At 44.9% G+C, this 21,139-nt stretch overlaps 1 long non-coding RNA gene across 1 annotated transcript in view; it reads left to right on the top strand.

Annotated features, from left to right (window-relative positions):
- LOC141046924 (uncharacterized) overlaps positions 1 to 21,139 on the top strand; it is a 112,392-nt gene that overhangs the window by 16,651 nt on the left and 74,602 nt on the right. Inside the window, exon 3 of the long non-coding RNA XR_012219698.1 lies at positions 20,972 to 21,037. This is a non-coding gene — a long non-coding RNA (uncharacterized lncRNA). The remainder of the gene's footprint in view (positions 1 to 20,971; positions 21,038 to 21,139) is intronic.

A 21,139-nucleotide genomic window follows, 5' to 3' on the forward strand; every position in this document is an offset into this window, starting at 1 on the left:
GTAGCCATCTTGGGCAGTTTCAGTGCAGTGCTTACAAGCTGTATAGCAAAGTGCTTGTAAGCGCTGCACTAATTTCCTAGGAAACCAGCCACCGCTGATAGACTGCGGAGGTGGCTGGTAACCTAGACAGAAATCCTTTCATTCTTATAAACAGAGCAGCGTGCATGGGTCAGGCAGTGTGCTGGTTGACATCGGTTCCGCTGCCTTGGCACCACTCAGCTTTACTTTATTTCAAAGTTTTTGAGAAAAGTTTTTCTTTGTGAACATAAATATGTGACACACAAAAGAAAATGTTTCACACCAGAAGATCAGCGTGCAAAAACTAAAAAAATCTGTATATAATATCACAATATTTGCCTCCCGCACATACAAAAAAAACACAGAGGGGTGTCCGGAAAAAAAAGCAAATTAGTTAGCAAATTTGTAAGAATGCTATGACGCTATATACAACTCCACGGTATATAATGGGATTTTAAAGGTGAGGTTAGGAAGTTAGGCATTAAAGGGTTTGACTGGGATTACAAAAAGATTTACAGCGCCACCTCTGGTTACAGGATGTGTCAGGTATTACAGCAGACAATGGGCACTGAATGAGTTTTAGCTGCAATACCGACAAAAGCTACAGAAAACAATGGGTTTTTTTCTAACAACCCCTTTAAAGTAACATTAAACACCAAAAATATATAAAAAAAAAAAAGATTCTGTAGAATGTTTTACTTCACCTTCTCCTTTTTTTATCATATTCAAGCAAAAAGTGAGTAATATACAAAAAGATGTTCTCTCTGTGACTCGGAAGATCATCCTTGTACTCCCTCACCGTCCTCCTCGCTGTCCTGTACCTGGCTGTAAGAGAAGTGGCTGCAGCAGGAGCCTCTCCCCTCTGCACTTCATCATTAGGGCAGAAATTACCAGTTATGTGCTCGCCTGACATTTCCATTAGAGGTTAAAGGTTAATGCAAGAAATCTGCTCTTCAATGGTCCAGCTGATCTCAGCTGCAGTAAATGCAATCTCGGACCGACCGTGATGATTGACAGGTGAACTCATCAAGGTGAGCAGATGCAGGGCTCGGTTTGGTAGAATGTCCATTCTTGATCTTTCTCACCTCTTGCCGATCCCATTCATATGACGCCATGCACTAGATATATTTTTTGCATTACTTTATTTTCCATTGATCGACCATGGGCCTGCTGCGGCGGCGGGTTTCGGCAGGACAGTGCCTACGGGTGACTCTACCATAAGGTGCATTTACTCTGACAATCATCGTTCCTAGGAACGCTCGTTACGCAACTTTCTAAACTCTTGTTGGTCGGATAAAATGATCTTTAGGTTTGATCAACAGATTATCGCTTTCGGCAGCACATCAACGGGACCTGCGCTGGCGAGAACTATGGCCGCCTATGTGCACAGAGCGATCCATTATAGATTTATTACTGATCGTTCAGTGCACATCAGAAGAGCAGTCTACCTTTGTAAAAAGACCATTAAATGTTCGCCGATCGGCGGTTGTGCAGTGCCGCCAATGAGACTTTAGATAAAGGGCGCAAACTGAATCTTCACGCAATTTCTGAAGAAGAACCATTTATTCCTCGGGCGTTGCTTCATATTATCGGTGCTAAAAGCACACGACAATTGGAAAGAAAAAAATAAAGTCATGAAATACTTTTCCAAAAAAGTTAAAAACATTTCTTTCAATATTCCAAAACTTTAGGAAGGAGGAAAAAAAATGCAAAAACTAAGAAAATGTGGTGGAAAATAAGAAATATGATGTGTGGTTCATTGTTTGCCATGAAGTAGAGCATGAAAGTGTCAAGTCTGTTCCGCCACCATTGCTGCCGTTAGCCAAGATGTCAAGACCCAACCATCAGATGTCAAGACCCAACCATCGACGGACTTTGACTCCCAACATGAACCCTGGAGACTGATGGGTATAGAGACGTACACATAATGCTTAACCTTTCGGAGACTCGGCCTTACAATCCAAGCAGTGGACACCACAATGGATGCCAGTGGACACCACAATGGATGCCAGTGGACACCACTATGGATGCTAGTGGACACCACTATGGATGCCTCCTCCTTGCTACAACTGAGTGTTAACACACTCCACCGTCTCGCCACCACCCCACATAGAGCGACCGCTCTGACCCTGGCTAACCTAAAGGCATAAGTGACCATTACCTATTATCATATTCCTCACCAATCGTTACACTGATGCCTCTACCTTGTGCCAGTCATTACACTGGCTACCCATCCACTCCAGAATTCAGTATAAACTTATTACCCTCACTCACAAAGCCCTCCATGGCTCAGCACCACCCTACATCTCCTCCCTTGTTTCAGTATACCACCCTACCCGCGCCCTCCGTTCTGCTGATGACCTGAGATTAGCATCCTCAATAGTCAGAACCTCCCACTCCCGTCTCCAAGACTTTACACGTGCCGCGCCAATTCTTTGGAATGCACTTCCCAAGTCAATACGATTAGTCCCCAATCCCCACAATTTTAAGCGTGTCCTGAAAACGCATTTATTCAGACTGGCCTACCACCCCAACACATTAACCTAATCTATCCCTGTGTGGCACAGCCAAAAGTTTTACCATAACCAGGTTCCCCGCATCATGTTCCCACATGCTTTATGCCTCCATTAGCCCTCTGTGTCTGTACTGTTACACACTTACCCTGATTGTATGGACCAGTCATAATGTTAACTGTTACCACCCACCTTTCGTGTCTCCCTCTTTCCTCATAGACTGTAAGCTTGCGAGCAGGGCCCTCACTCCTCTTGGTATGTGTTATAATCTACTGTATGTGATTATTGTTATGCTGTAATGTCTATTGTCTGTACAAATCCCCTCTGAAATGTAAAGTGCTGCGGAATATGTCGGCGCTATAAAAATAAAATTTATTATTATTATTATTATTACCTAATTCAGGACAGTCCTTAGTTCAGAACTACTACGGCGACTTATGTGATCAAGGTCTTGAATGACCGAAACGTCATTCTGTCGCAATCACTATAAGAGCACTTGCTTTCAATAAATTTCACTAATAAGCAAATACTCCTTAAGTGTATGTGTGCAGTGATTCTAATAGACATTTATGTGGGACTCATGAGCCTCCTTCACTAGCACCATACCCCCGTACCTATCGTGTGCTAGCCATTGAATCTCATACTAGTGGACACCACTAGGGATGCCAGTGGACACCACAATGGATGCCAGTGGACACCACAATGGATGCCAGTGAACACCACTAGGGATGCCAGTGGACATCACTATGGATGCCACTATGGATGCCAGGGAACACCACTATGGATGCCAGGAAACACCACTATGGATGCCAGTGGACACCACAACGGATGCCAGTGGACATCACTAGGGATGCCAGTGGACATCACTATGGATGCCACTATGGATGCCAGGGAACACCACTATGGATGCCAGGGAACACCACTAGGGATGCCAGTGGACACCACAATGGATGCCAGTGGACACCACAATGGATGCCAGTGAACACCACTAGGGATGCCAGTGGACATCACTATGGATGCCACTATGGATGCCAGGGAACACCACTATGGATGCCAGGAAACACCACTATGGATGCCAGTGGACACCACAACGGATGCCAGTGGACATCACTAGGGATGCCAGTGGACATCACTATGGATGCCACTATGGATGCCAGGGAACACCACTATGGATGCCAGGGAACACCACTATGGATGCCAGTGGACACCACTAGGGATGCCAGTGAACACCACTAGGGATGCCAGTGGACACCACTAGGGATGCCAGTGGACACTACAACGGATGCCAGTGGACATCACTAGGGATGCCAGTGGACACCACAACGGATGCCAGTGGACACCACTTGGTATGCCAGTGGACACCACAACGGATGCCAGTGGACATCACTAGGAATGCCAGTGGACACCACAACGGATGCCAGTGGACATCACTAGGGATGCCAGTGGACACCACTATGGATGCCAGTGGACACCATTGTAAGGTGCTGGGGTGTGGTGCCGGTAGTGATCTAGTTGTGTGTTTGGTTTCCATTACGACCAAAAGCCACACAGAAAGTTTGGAGCGTTGAACCCTTGGGTTAGGATCTCTTTCATTTCTTTTCCAATGGGGTACCCAAGGTGTTTACCAATGTTACCAATGGGGAAGGCGGATGAGCAGTTATGATTATTCTACTAAAGTACCAGACGATTCTCCGGTTACAATAATGGACCACAAAAGTCCAACAGAATGCCAGTTGCAGCTGACTCTCAACCCAGTCATTGGCTCCTGATCTGGTCCCAAAATCCCATTTGTCCCAAAACCTTAGGACAAAGGGCTAAAAACTGCATCTCTGTAAACTGGAGACTGTTGGGAGCCATTGGGTGAAGCGAAGGGTTGAAGTAACCTCTTCAGAGAGGTCAATTCCCTGTGTCCAAAAACTTCTACTTTCATTCTCTTTATCTTGTGGGGGGCTGTGAGACATCCGGAAAAGCTGTTTCTTTCCTTTAGCCTTAGTCACGTTGCCAAATTTTCCATCACGTTTATATCTTACCATAAGAGAGAGAAAACCGATTCCTCACCGACGACAATCGCTGAATGTTAGAATGGAATCTGGTCTTGTAACGGAAAAAACATCCAAAATGTCACAAGGCAAAGGATGAAAAATTTGTTTGGGGGGCATTATTTAGAAGAAAAATCTTTTGCTGGACTGTTGGATGGAAAATTTCCAACATGGTCAATATTTGTTGCTGATTTGACCTGAAAAACGTTTTGTTTTGAAATCATCAATTTTCGTCAACTTTGGTCTAATGTATATGGGCACCTTGAATGGTTACTGTCATTTCAACATACCTTATGATATATCTTATCAGAGAAATCTGCTTTTTCTCCTCCTCTGCCTCCTGAACTCATGCATAATTATGTAACACTGCCAAAAATCTGACCTGCTCAAGACAAGACAGACTGCCGGCTCACAAAGGGGACAGATTACAGCTGCCTATTGAAATCTAAGGAAAGAGGGTAGAACAGAGAAAGGCACAGACACACAGATCAGTGCAGCTACTTTTCCAAGGCTGGATTCACAGCTACACCTCTCAGTACTTCTGTATAATGTCCTCCATGCAGCTTCCATTTCTGAACATAGTGTCAGGCTCACTTTGTGAAGTGGACCCACTAAGTCCCAGTTACACGTTCACTGGGCTTCAGTTCACATGAAAAGTGAGGACGTGGTACACTCAAGAAACTGGGGAGGAGCAGGATGGATGCAGTGAAGCCAGCAAAGAAAGAATCAGGTGTGCACAGGAGGTGGCATACATCAAGCAAGAGTCTGGAAACCCAATCTGAAGAAACAGGTGTGTGTCAATGGGCCTTAAATAGGTGTAGGGAGGTAATGTCATAGATCCACGCCGCCGAGCAATCTGCAAGACCCAACATGGAGCACAACAGAGGGCAGCGAACCGAGGTGAAGGGAGTGGAGACTCGGATACCCACGACAGCTGTGTAACACATAGACTATGTAGACACAGAAGAGCAGGAATTTCTCAAGTCTACGTGTGCTGGAGACATTATAGGGTTTAGCCTCTCCACCCACTAGTTCAGAGACAACTGAAAATTAGAGTTGGAACTTGCACCTTTATATTGGTCAAATGGAATATATTGAGAACATAACACAGGAAAAAGTGTTCAAAAGGGGTTCTCTCAAGATAGTTCTCCAGGAGGCCACTTACTCCCTGCCTTCAGGCTTGCTGGGGTCAGGGAGCTCGTGATGATTGACTGCTCAGGCTGGTGGCACAGTTTCTTCTACAAACAGCAAGCAGGGGCAGCTTTGATTTTGCAGCACTGGAGGAGCACGGAAGCTTTCCAGATCCAGCGTTCCAGTTTTAGAGCTGTGCTTACAAACTCTATGGCAAAAGATCTTGTAAGCATTGCCCTTCCTTCCCTAGGAAACCAACCACTGGCAATGAGTAGTAAACAATTAAACTAAAATTTTGTCCGTTCTTAGTCAAGGTGTCTGTTTATGATGCCTTGAGATGACCCCTTTTTAAGAAAAGCAGCTCCTTTCCAAGACCAGCTTTCCAGTGCCGTGACACATTGTGCAAACTGACCCTCAACTTTGAGAAGACCACCCTTTTAGACCGATTTTCAACGCAAATTTTGGGGGTCTTCCTAAACAGTTCTTTTCCACAGTCATTGTAGCATTTTTTTTCCCGCTAAGTTTTATCGGTTATAACTCGTTCTTTGAACATCTCCCATACAACAATGGTTTCCTTCCAGTGGATTACATCTCTTCGGTGCCGACGGGAATCAGGACCCCCCCCCCGGCAAGAAAATGACCACGTGTCGACAGATGAGCGCTTCCTGATGCAGAAAATGATACCTTCGTAATTAACTGGTAATGAAGCCGCACATCCAGGCGGTAATTGCAATCAGGTAGATACAAGTAGCAGCCGCTCTCGTCCGTTCCTCTCCCGGAATCCTTATGTAATCTCGCCGCTTATAAAGCTCATTGACTTTGCTGACATTTTCCTCTTTTATGTCAACCTGTTTGCTCAGGTAAGTGGAATGTAAAAGGTTTCTTTTTTCCTCCCGTTGAGAACTTCACACCCATCCTGGCAGACGGAGCTGTTTTTACTGTCGATAATTATACCTACACGTAACTCGAATACTTTCCCACGGATACGGCTCAGTCCACCGCAGCATTGGGACATAGTTATACAACTTGTGTTTCTTGCTCTTCTGTCTCTTACGGCTGATGGAGTTTTGCAGAACATGCCATCTCTTTCCATTTCTAAAGGAATTTTTTTTGTTGTTGTTCCCTTTGTCACATTGTTTGCACTATGACGGCACGTAGCGATTTGCAAAGTCAGACGAAACCTACCGTTTGCACTCAGATCCATCATCCAAGCAGTGATGGACAATGATATTTTTTCCCCCGATGCAAAGAAGAAAACCCACAGTGTTTTCATTGTGGTCCTGTATGAAATCTGGAGAATTTATTTATGTCCATGACCTTTTGGGACTTAAGATCTATAAAAGGTCCATAATTCAGGGATTAAAGGGGTATGCCAACTTTAAGCATGCACTGTACTCGATTATCCTCACATCTTAAAGGGTGACTATACTTTCAAGAAACTTTTCTGAATAAGCCACCCTGAGGATTGATTATACTATTTCTGACCTGTAGCCTGCATTGTCGCCATTGTTTCATTCTGCAGACGCTTTCTATTAATTTGCAATTAACTCTGAGTTAGTGGGTAAAGACTAGCTATGGTGATGCCTCCTATACACAGCATGATATTCCAGCTTTTCCTTCCTTAGTTAGGGCTCAGACAGAAGCTGCTGCTGCTGCAGTATGGAGGAAATTATACAGCAGTACTGAGCAGTGTAGATGTGACTCCAGCTCTTTGAAGTGTAAAACAACTTGTTAAAAACATCAGCACAATCTTGCGGCATTTCCCTCTGCCTGTTTCCTGACTGTGCCCCTCACTCCTCCTTCCCTCTTTTCATGATGCCTCCTATACACACCACAGCGGGATATTTCAGCTCTTCATTCCTTAGTGCTAGATAGAAGCAACAGCAGAATGGAGGAAATTATACAACAAAACTGAGCAGTGCAAATGTGAATTCAGCTCACTGAAGTGGTAAATGTCTTATTATAAACCTCAGCGCAATGTTACTGTGTCACCCCCTGCTTGTTTCCTTACTGTGCTCATCAATACTCCTCCCCTCTTTCCATGATTCCTCCTATAAACATCACAGTGTTATTTCCCTGCTTTTCCTTCCTTAGTTAGCACTCAGACAGAAGATACAGCAGCACTGAGGAAATTACACCGCAGTACTGAGCAGTGTAGATGTGAATCCAGCTCTTTAGAGTGGTAAACAACTTGTTGTAAAGCTCGACATGATCTTGCTGTGTCTCCCACTGCTTGTTTCCCCACTATGCTCCTCACTCCTTCTCCTTTCCATAGAATATAATGGAACTTGACACATTCACTGTGCTGGCAGTCAGGAGCTATTTATTTTTTTCACAGTGGATGGTGAGTTCAGAAGGCAACGGAGAAGGGAAGAGGTGGCTCATAAGTGGAGAAAGTAGAAGATGGCTAAACTAAAATGTAATTGGCTGCCACCCACCATAAAAGGGACTCAGGAAACCAGTGAATTATACCATTATAGAGGCGCATCGGGAGCACATTGGGAAAGTTTGTGCGTTTTTTTTTTATATTCCACCATGAGCCCCTTTTTAAACTAATTAATAAAATAAAAATCCACATCAAAGAAAAACCCTTTAATGATAAAATTCTGGCTGCCAGCAGTCACCACTAGGGGGAGCTAAGCTTACTGCATACAGTTCATATGTTGAATACTAAAATAGCTCCATCTAGTGGTGGCTGCTGGAAGTTGTATCACCCACTGCCATGCAAAAAGTCCAAATTTGCAGAATTTTTTGTATGTAAACTGCTAGTGCACGTCTTCTATTATAATAGGATCTAAACATAAAAATAAAACTAAAATAATTTAAAAAAAAGTTAAAATTAATTAAAAATAATTGCAATTAAAAGGCCAGCAATCATTCCCACAGTGGTCCACCGTAGACCCAGGCAGATGAGGATTATAACAGCCACTAATCATTTTCTGGGGGCACGAGCGTGGAACTTACGGCTAAACGTTTTACCATAAAAACAAACACTAAGTAATATATTCCATAATCACTTCCAGCCCCGCAATACCATCATTACACGAAAATGCCGATCAGGACTCTGGTGCAAAAAGCCGTAATTAGGGATAATTGCAACGACATGCCCGACCAGCGAACAATGTATTAGCACCGGAGCCACGCACGGCCCGCGCTGCGCATCGTCACCAGCGCTCGTATTATTACAGATGGATTTGCAGGGTGGAGACGGGTTTGACACAGTAAATACCCTTCACGACTGCGTCTAAGGTAGAGCAGCACCGGCTGATAATGGGGTGATATCATGGCAGCTCGTCAGCCTCATCCTCTATGGACGTGTCCGGACATACAGCCGTAACGTTGAGGTGCAGATGATGAGCGCGGCGGCTCTGAATGATCTACAGAAATCTGATCTATTGATTTCTTTATGGTGACGGCACTCATCGGCTACGACATGACCACAGTCTCGCTGCCCCCTTCCTGCTTCTCGTGCCCATACCTGGAACTGTCACAATTCCCATTTTCCATAATTTGCCATCCACACTTTTTTGAATGCGTGGTTCCTTTTCAACAATGTTCTGACAGCATTAGAGGTGCTAGAACTTCCATTCCCCCTACTGAACCATACTCGCCCATGGATCCTCCAAGCCCAAGGTACGGGTGGGCACACGGGCCAAGGATGTCGGTGCAGCAGGTGGGTGAGGCATGTGGGAAACAGGTAGCTGAGGTACTGGAGACTGCAGGACTCGAAAACACTAAAAGTCTTTATAACAAGACAGGTTTGTGCCTTGGTGAGCTGTATACAGGCCCAGACAGTTCATCACATGGGATGACACTGGGCCAGCTCCAAAGCCAGACGTGGAGCACAACAGAGATCAGCAGACCCAAGAGAGGAGAGCAAAGCCGGGATCTGGGACAGGTGAGTAACAGTTACTACTGTTCTCCAGTGGCTTATATGACATGAACTGAAAGGACATCACGCTGTTATGTCTGCCTGCAGGATGACAGACAGGAGAGCAGGAGCAGAGAGACATAGACCCGCCCCCACATCCTGTAGAGAAACAAAGACCCGCCCCCACTTCCTGTAGAGATACAAGACCTGACCCCACATCCTGTAGAGAGACAAAGACCCGCCCCCATATCCTGTAGAGAGACAGACCCGCCCCCACATCACATAGAGACAAGACCTGCCCACCACATCCTGTAGAGAGAAGACCCGCCCCCACATCCTGTAAAGAGACAAAACCGGCCCCCACATCCTGTAGAGATACAAGACCTGACCCCACATCCTGTAGAGAGACAAAGACCCGCCCCATATCCTGTAGAGAGACAGACCCGCCCACCACATCCTGTAGACAGATAAGACCTGCCCCCACATCCTGTAGAGACAAGACCCGCCCCCCACGTCCTGTAGAGAGACAAAAACCTGCCCCCACTTTCTGTAGAGATACAAGGCTCACACCCACATCCTGTAGAGATTCAAGACCCGCCCCCATTTCCTAGAGATTCAAGACCCACCCCCATTTCCTATAGAGATACAAGACCCGCCCCCATTTCCTATAGAGATACAAGGCATGCCCCCACTTCATGTAGAGATACAAGACCCGACCCCATTTCCTATAGAGATACAAGGCATGCCCCCACTTCCTGTAGAGATACAAGACCCGACCCCATTTCTTGTTGAGATACAAGACCCGCCACACTTCCTGTAGAGATACAAGACCCACCCAAACTTCCTGTAGAGATACAAGACCCGCCCCCACATCCTATAGAGATACAAGGCCCGCCCCCACATCCTGTAAAGATACAAGGCCCGGCCCCATTTCTTGTTGAGATACAAGACCCGCCACACTTCCTGTAGAGATACAAGACCCGCCCCCACATCCTATAGAGATACAAGGCCCGCCCCCACATCCTGTAAAGATACAAGGCCCGGCCCCACATCCTGTATAGATACAAGACCCGCCCCCATGCCCTGTAAAGATACAAGACCCGCCCCCTTTTGCTGTAGAGATAGAAGACCCGACCCCAATTTCTGTAAAGATACAAGGCCCGCCCCCACTTCCTGTAGGGATACAAGACCCGCCACCACTTCCTGTAGAGATACAAGGCCCGCCCCCGCTTCCTGTAGGTATACAAGGCCCCCGCTTCCTGTGGGGATACAAGACCCGCCCCCACTTCCTGTAGGGATACAAGACCCGCCCCTGCTTCCTGTAGAGATAAAAGACCCGCCCCCACTTCTTGTAGCGATACAAGACCAGCCCCCACTTCCTGTAGGGATACAAGACCCATCCCCGCTTCCTGTAGAGATGCAAGGCCTGCCCCCACTTCATGTAGGGATACAAGACCCGTCCCCACTTCCTGTAGGGATACAAGACCCGCCCCTACTTCCTGTAGGGATACAAGACCCGCCCCCACTTCCTGTAGAAATACAAGACACGCACCCACTTCCTGTAGGGATACAAGACCCGCCCCCACTTCCTGTAAAGATACAAGGCCGCCCCCGCTTTGCGTCCCTTTGCACCACCTGATGAAGAGTGTTATAGCGCCATTTATTCCACGGCGCTTTACATGTGAGGAGGGGTATACATAATACATACAAGTACAGTAATCTTAAACAGTACAAGTCACGACTGGTCCAGGATGAGAGAGGACCCTGCCCGCGAGGGCTCGCAATCTACAACGGGATGGGTGATAATACAGTAGGTGAGGGTAGAGCTGGTCGTGCAGCGGTTTGGTGGATCGGTGGTTACTGCAGGTTGTAGGCTTGTCGGAAGAGGTCGGTCTTCAGGCTCTTTTTGAAGGTTTCCATGGTAGGCGAGAGTCTGATATGTTGTGGTAGAGAGTTCCAGAGTAGGGGTGATGCGCGGAAGAAATCTTGTATGCGATTGTGGGAAGAGAAGATAAGAGGGGAGTAGAGAAGGAGATCTTGTGAGGATCGGAGGTTTTGTGCAGGTATGTACCGGGAGACTAGGTCACAGATGTACGGAGGACTCAGGTTGTGGGTGGCTTTGTATGTCATGGTTAGGGTTTTGAACTGGAGTCTTTGGGTAATGGGGAGCCAGTGCAGGGATTGACAGAGGGGAGAGGCCGGGGAATAGCGGGGGGACAGGTGGATTAGTCGGGCAGAAGAGTTTAGAATAGATTGGAGGGGTGCGAGAGTGTTAGAGGGGAGGCCACAGAGCAGGAGGTTGCAGTAGTCAAGGCGGGAGATGATGAGGGCATGGACTAGTGTTATGCTATCAAAACGCGTTGTGGAGATTGAAGGGTTAATAAAGGGTTGTTAACCAGATCATTGCCTTTCCATTTATCTCTCATCTCGGCACTCCACAGACCGCTACAACTATTTCCTTCATCATTCCATATCCCTCCTCCTGAGGGTTTGCGGCAGGAGCAGCTACGAGCAGAGTTAATTCAATTCCATTGTGAAGCTTAAGGACCTGCGGTGTCCGGGCGAGCATGCTAGAAACATTATGTACATGTGATATTACAGTGTTTGTCATTATATGACAGTGTTATATTGGTCCTGTATGGAAGTATTATGTGGGCACTATATTAGAGTATAGTATACCAGCATTATTGTGTGGGCACAGTATAAACCTATTATTTGGCACTGTATGACGGTTTTCTATTGCCCCAGGCCCGGCTTTATCCAGTTTACTGCACCCAGTAAAGCATTTCCCATAAGGAGTTTACTGGCAGTGACTTTATAACTAGACGTGGCGTCGCTACCCTTCCCTTTCTTTGCATTCTTCAGCCGCCGGGATTTGCATATTGAGTATTTCTTTATTCTTGCAGCTTATTGGTGAAGGTAACACAATGTGCGGCGGTCCGGGGGTCCGGCACAGTTACAGCGCACACCTTGCCCTCTCTGCACAGATTTGCATGCAGAGAGTTTGCGGAGACCTCGTATACAGCAGATTTGCATCTGGGAACGGAGACAGGAAAAGAAAATCAATGATAAGTCCTTGAAAACACAAAAGCGGCAATAAAAAAATGTAACTCAAACCCCATATAAATGTTTGACAAGTGTTCGTCAGGTCGTCAAGACGGAACATGATCGATGGGGGATGCAAGGTTTCCACTTGAGTCAATGTGGAAGATTATGTAGGAAGCATTCCTGAGTAATAGCGATGTGCAGGCTGTAATCCCTATATACCGGCAGCTCCAGAGATCTACAGGGCTTTGGGATAAGTAAAACATTTCCTTTAATCTCTGAAATGCCCCTTTAAGACCTCAGTCCCTCCAGACTGTAACACTGCCACACACGGTGCCCCTCCAAATATAATACTGCCATATCCTATGAGTCCAGAATGTAACACTGCCACACACTGCGCCCCTCCAAATATAATACTGCTATATACTGTTACTGCAGAATGTAACACTGCCACACACTGCACCCCTCCAAATATAATACTGCTAAATACTGTGAGTCCAGCATGTAACACTGCCACACACTGCGCCCCTCCAAATATAATACTGCTATATACTGTGACTCCAGAATATAGCACTGCGACACACTGTGCCCCTCCAAATATAATACTGCTATATACTGTGAGTCCAGAATGTAACACTGCCACACACTGCACCCCTCCAAATATAATACTGCTATATACTGTGACTCCAGAATGTAACACTGCCACACACTGTGCTCCTCCAAATATCATACTGCTATATACTGACTGCAGAATGTAACACTGCCACACACTGTGCCCCTCCAAATATAATACTGCTCAATACTGTGAGTCCAGAATGTAACACTGCCACACAGTGCGCCCCTCCAAATATAATACTGCTCTATGCTGTGAGTCCACAATGTAACACTGCCACACACTGCGCCCCTCCAAATATAATACTGCTCTTTGCTGTGAGTCCACAATGTAACACTGCCACACACTGTGCACCTCCAAATATAATTCTGCTATATACTGTGAGTCCAGAATATAACACTGCCACACACTGCGCCCCTCCAAATATAATACTGCTCTATACTGTGAGTTCAGAATGTAACACTGCCACACACTGCGTCCCTCCAAATATAATACTGCTCTATGCTGTGAGTCCACAATGTAACACTGCCTCACACTGCACCCCTCCAAATATAATACTGCTCTATGCTGTGAGTCCACAATGTAACACTGCCACACACTGTGCACCTTCAAATATAATTCTGCTATATACTGTGAGTCCAGAATGTAACACTGCCACACACTGCGCCCCTCCAAATATAATACTGCAAGTCCAGAATGTAACACTGCCACACACTGCGTCCCTCCAAATATTATACTGCTATATACCGTGACTCGACAATGTAACACTGCCACACACTGCACCCCTCCAAATATAATTCTGCTGTATACTGTGAGTCTAGAATGTAGCACTGCCACACACTTTGCCCCTCCAAATATAATACTGCTCTATACTGCGAGTCCAGTATGTAATACTGCCACACACTGCGCCCCTCCAAAAATAATACTGCTCTATGCTGTGAGTCCACAATGTAACACTGCCACACACTGTGCACCTCCAAATATAATACTGCTATATACTGTGAGTCCAGAATGTAACACTGCCACACACTGTGCACCTCCAAATATAATACTGCTCTATGCTGTGACTCCACAATGTAACACTGCCACACACTGTGCATCTCCAAATATAATACTGCTATATACTGTGAGTCCAGAATGTAACACTGCCACACACTGCACCCCTCCAAATATAATACTGCTCTATGCTGTGACTCCACAATGTAACACTGCCACACACTGTGCACCTCTATATATAATACTGCTATATACTGTGAGTCCAGAATGTAACACTGCCACACACTGCGCCCCTCCAAATATAATACTGCTCTATGCTGTGACTCCACAATGTAACTCTGCCACACACTGTGCACCTCTATACATAATACTGCTATATACTGTGACTCCACATTGTAACACTGCCACACACTGCACCCCTCCAAATATAATTCTGCTGTATACTGTGAGTCTAGAATGTAGCACTGCCACACACTTTGCCCCTCCAAATATAATACTGCTCTATACTGCGAGTCCAGTATGTAATACTGCCACACACTGCGCCCCTCCAAAAATAATACTGCTCTATGCTGTGAGTCCACAATGTAACACTGCCACACACTGTGCACCTCCAAATATAATACTGCTATATACTGTGAGTCCAGAATGTAACACTGCCACACACTGTGCACCTCCAAATATAATACTGCTCTATGCTGTGACTCCACAATGTAACACTGCCACACACTGTGCACCTCTATATATAATACTGCTATATATTGTGACTCCAGAATGTAACACTGCCACACACTGTGCATCTCCAAATATAATACTGCTATATACTGTGAGTCCAGAATGTAACACTGCCACACACTGCACCCCTCCAAATATAATACTGCTCTATGCTGTGACTCCACAATGTAACACTGCCACACACTGTGCACCTCTATATATAATACTGCTATATACTGTGAGTCCAGAATGTAACACTGCCACACACTGCGCCCATCCAAATATAATACTGCTCTATGCTGTGACTCCACAATGTAACACTGCCACACACTGTGCACCTCTATACATAATACTGCTATATACTGTGACTCCACATTGTAACACTGCCACACACTGTGCACCTCCAAATATAATACTGCTATATACTGTGACTCCACAATATAACATTGCCACACACTGTGCCCCTCCAAACATAATACTGCTATATAGTGTGACTCCAGAATGTAACGCTGCCACACACTGCACCCCTCCAAATATAATACTGCTATGTACTGTGACTCCAGAATGTAACACTGCCACACACTGCGCCCCTCCAAATATAATACTGCTATATACTGTGACTCCAGAATGTAACACTGCCACACACTGCACCCCTCCAAATATAATACTGCTATATACTGTGACTCCAGAATATAGCACTGTGACACACTGTGCCCCTCCAAATATAATACTGCTATATACTGTCACTGCAGAATGTAACACTGCCACACACTGCGCCCCTCCAAATATAATACTGCCATATACTGTGACTGCAGAATGTAACACTGCCACACACTGCACCCCTCCAAATATAATACTGCTATATACTGTGACTCCAGAATATAGCACTGCGACACACTGTGCCCCTCCAAATATAATACTGCTATATACTGTCACTGCAGAATGTAACACTGCCACACACTGTGCCCCTCCAAATATAATACTGCTATATACTGTGACTCCAGAATGTAACACTGCCACACACTGCACCCCTCCAAATATAATACTGCCATATACTGTGACTGCAGAATGTAACACTGCCACACACTGCACCCCTCCATATATAATACTGCTATATGCTGTGACTCCAGAATATAGCACTGCGACACACTGTGCCCTCCAAATATAATACTGCTATATACTGTGACTGTAGAATGTAACACTGCCACACATTGCGCCCCTCCAAATATAATGCTGCTATATACTGTGACTCCAGAATGTAACTGCCACACACTGCACCCCTCCAAATATAATACTGCTATATGCTGTGACTCCACAATGTAACACTGCCACACACTGCACCCCTCCAAATATAATACTGTTATATACTGTGATTCCAGAATGTAACACTGCCACACACTGCACCCCTCCAAATATAATACTGCTATTTACTGTGACTGCAGAATGTAACACTGCCACACACTGCACCCCTCCAAATATAATACTGCTATTTACTGTGACTGCAAAATGTAACACTGCCACACACTGCACCCCTCCACATATAATACTGCTTTATACTGTGACTCCAGAATGTAACACTGCCACACACTGCACCCCTCCAAATATAATACTGCTATATACTGTGACTGCAGAATGTAACACTGCCACACACTGCACCCCTCCAAATATAATACTGTTATATACTGTGACTCCAGAATGTAACACTGCCACACACTGCACCCCTCCAAATATAATACTGCTATTTACTGTGACTGTAGAATGTAACACTGCCATACACTGCACCCCTCCAAATATAATACTGCTATTTACTGTGACTGCAGAATGTAACACTGCCACACACTGCACCCCTCCAAATATAATACTGCTATATACTGTGACTGCAGAATGTAACACTGCCACACACTGCACCCCTCCAAATATAATACTGCTTTATACTGTGACTCCAGAATGTAACACTGCCACACACTGCACCCCTCCAAATATAATACTGCTTTATACTGTGACTCCAGAATGTAACACTGCCACACACTGCACCCCTCCAAATATAATACTGCTTTATACTGTGACTCCAGAATGTAACACTGCCACACAATGCACCCCTCCAAATATAATACTGCTTTATACTGTGACTCCAGAATGTAACACTGCCACACACTGCACCCCTCCAAATATAATACTGCTATATACTGTGACTGCAGAATGTAACACTGCCATACACTGCACCCCTCCAAATATAATACTGCTTTATACTGTGACTCCACAATGTAACACTGCCACACACTGCACCCCTCCAAATATAATACTGCTATTTACTGTGACTGCAGAATGTAACACTGCCATACACTGCACCCCTCCAAATATAATACTGCTATTTACTGTGACTGCAGAATGTAACACTGCCACACACTGCACCCCTCCAAATATAATACTGCTTTTTACTGTGACTCCAGAATGTAACACTGCCACACACTGCACCCCTCCAAATATAATACTGCTATATACTGTGACTGCAGAATGTAACACTGCCACACACTGCACCCCTCCAAATATAATACTGTTATATACTGTGACTCCACAATGTAACACTGCCACACACTGCACCCCTCCAAATATAATACTGCTATATACTGTGACTGCAGAATGTAACAATGCCACACACTGCACCCCTCCAAATATAATACTGCTTTATACTGTGACTCTACAATGTAACACTGCCACACACTGCACCCCTCCAAATATAATACTGCTTTATACTGTGAGTCCAGAATGTAACACTGCCACACACTGCACCCCTCCAAATATAATACTGCTTTATACTGAGTCCAGAATGTAACACTGCCACACACTGCACCCCTCCAAATATAATACTGCTATATACCGTGACTCCATAATGTAACACTGCCACACACTGCACCCCTCCAAATATAATACTGCTATATACTGTGACTGCAGAATGTAACACTGCCACACACTGCACCCCTCCAAATATAATACTGCTTTATACTGTGACTCCACAATGTAACACTGCCACACACTGCACCCCTCCAAATATAATACTGCTATTTACTGTGACTGCAGAATGTAACACTGCCACACACTGCACCCCTCCAAATATAATACTGCTTTATACTGTGACTCCACAATGTAACACTGCCACACACTGCACCCCTCCAAATATAATACTGCTATATACTCTGACTCCAGAATGTAACACTGCCACACACTGCACCCCTCCAAATATAATACTGCTATATACTGACTGCAGAATGTAACACTGCCACACACTGCACCCCTCCAAATATAAAACTGCTATATACCGTGACTCCATAATGTAACACTGCCACACACTGCACCCCTCCAAATATAATACTGCTATATACCGTGACTCGATAATGTAACACTGCCACACACATTTGCATAGGAGTTGTATAGACAAAACCAGTAGGATATTTTTAATGAACACCATATGCAAAGTTGCCTCATTTTTTATGTGAGATGTAGCAGAGCAATAAAATAGCCAGTTGCAAAAGTATGCATGCCCTTAGAGGCAGAATGGCCTGAATCGCAGCTCTGCGGTGCTGGTTTTACACCGTATGGAGCTGGTGGCTTTTCGCAGCTGTCACAGATATTTTCTCTGCCACATTCTTGCTGTTTTGTCCTTTCTCAGACCGTGCGGAGAGTCTGATTTACAAGCCGAGCTTTTCCCACAACTGTAACTCTGCCATTGATCCGTGGCCTCCTCCGAGGAATGGCGGCATTTCTACACGTAGGTAACAATTAGGCGTGTGTAATGTCTCTCAGCACAAGTGATGTGTCACAGTGGTGGAATAGAAATTCTGCTGGTTCACAGCTCGGTCCGAGGAGGTTTGCTGCTTACGAAGGCAAAACGCTCTCTGCCGCGCTGTCACTGCGGTTATTTCTCCCTTTTATACCTAAGGGAGCAGCCGCCAAGTTCTGGCTCCCCAGCTGCTCCAGACTAATAATTCCAGCATGGCCATGCAACATGTTTACTGCATTTCCAGTTTGGAAACTTCAGAGCTGAAATCTTTCATAGTAATCCCTGGAGGATAGATAACGAAGTGTAGAGTAATCAAAGATTGGAGGACACGTAATTACTCAGCTCTATAGGTAGGGATGTGTGCAACAATAGACTTCCTGACTGTTCCAAAAAGTACTAGCAGAATAGTGAGTGCAGCTCTGGGGTATAATACAGGATGTAACTCAAGATCAGCAATGTAATGTATGTACACAGTGACTGCACCAGCAGAATAGTGTGTGCAGCTCTGGAGTATAATACAGGATGTAACTCAGGATCAGTAATGTAATGTATGTACACAGTGACTGCACCAGCAGAATAGTGAGTGCAGCTCTGGAGTATAATACAGGATGTAACTCAGGATCAGTAATGTAATGTATGTACACAGTGACTGCACCAGCAGAATAGTGAGTGCAGCTCTGGAGTATAATAATTGAGGTAACTCAGGCTCACTAATATAATGTATGTACACAGCGACTGCACCAGCAGAATAGTGAGTGCAGCTCTGGAGTATAATAATTGAGGTAACTCAGGCTCACTAATATAATGTATGTACACAGCGACTCCACCAGCAGAATAGTGAGTGCAGCTCTGGAGTATAATACAGGATGTAACTCAGGATCAGTAATGTAATGTATGTACACAGTGACTGCACCAGCAGAATAGTGAGTGCAGCTCTGGAGTATAATACAGGATGTAACTCAGGCTCACTAATATAATGTATGTACACAGCGACTCCACCAGCAGAATAGTGAGTGCAGCTCTGGAGTATAATACAGGAGGTAACTCAGGATCAGTAATGTAATGTATGTACACAGTGACTGCACCAGCAGAATAGTGAGTGCAGCTCTGGAGTATAATACAGGAGGTAACTCAGGATCAGTAATGTAATGTATGTACACAGTGACTGCACCAGCAGAATAGTGAGTGCAGCTCTGGAATATAATACAGGATGTATCTCAGGATCAGTAATGTAATGTATGTACACAGTGACTGCACCAGCAGAATAGTGTGTGCAGCTCTGGGGTATAATACAGGATGTAACTCAGGATCTGTAATGTATGTACACAGTGACTCCACCAGCAGAATAGTGAGTGCAGCTCTGGAGTATAATAATTGAGGTAACTCAGGCTCACTAATGTAATGTATGTGCACAGTGACTGCACCAGCAGAATAGTGAGTGCAGCTCTGGAGTATAATAATTGAGGTAACTCAGGCTCACTAATGTAATGTATGTACACAGCGACTCCACCAGCAGAATAGTGAGTGCAGCTCTGGAGTATAATACAGGATGTATCTCACGATCAGTAATGTAATATATGTACAAAGTGACTGCACCAGCAGAATAGTGAGTGCAGCTCTGGGGTATAATACAGGATGTAACTCAGGATCAGTAATGTAATGTATGTACACAGTGACTGCACCAGCAGGATAGTGAGTGCAGCTCTTGGGTATAATACAGGATGTAACTCAGGATCTGTAATGTAATGTATGTACACAGTGACTGCACCAGCAGAATAGTGAGTGCAGCTCTGGGGTATAATACAGGATGTAACTCAGGATCAGTAATGTATGTACACAGTGACTGCACCAGCAGAATAGTGAGTGCGGCTCTGGGGTATAATACAGGAGGTAACTCAGGATCAGTAATGTAATGTATGTACACAGTGACTGCACCAGCAGAATAGTGAGTGCAGCTCTGGGGTATAACAAGAGTTTTAATTAAGGCTTAGTGTATTACAAAGTTATCTATCCTTTTCTGTTAATGTTCTCTATGTATAAATAATAATAATAATAATATAGTGATGCTTAAAGGTGATTATACGGAAAGTATAATGATGAGAAAGTTGATTTCATAAATCCCCGGGTACATGGCGATTTTTTTGCAGTGCATGGAGGGATATACTGTAGGTTTCTTAGGAGCCGTAGACACAAAATAGTAGAAGATTTTTAATCAAAACTATTTTCAGAATTGCCTCTTTTTTTTTTTATTTGCAGCCGCAGTTGTGAAAGTTTACACACCCTTTATCGCTGCCTCGTCACTGTCTTGCATCACGGACCCTTGTGAGTATAAGGGGAAACAAATGTATTTAGATCAAAAAGCCGGAGAGACGTATTCTAATGGCACTTAAGCCGAACATTTATCATTAGCGTAATTTGACATTA

This window comes from Dendrobates tinctorius, unplaced genomic scaffold, assembly GCF_039654945.1.
Source record: "Dendrobates tinctorius isolate UK_male_01 unplaced genomic scaffold, ASM3965494v1 ptg000124l, whole genome shotgun sequence".
NCBI classification, from domain to species: Eukaryota; Metazoa; Chordata; class Amphibia; order Anura; family Dendrobatidae; genus Dendrobates; species Dendrobates tinctorius.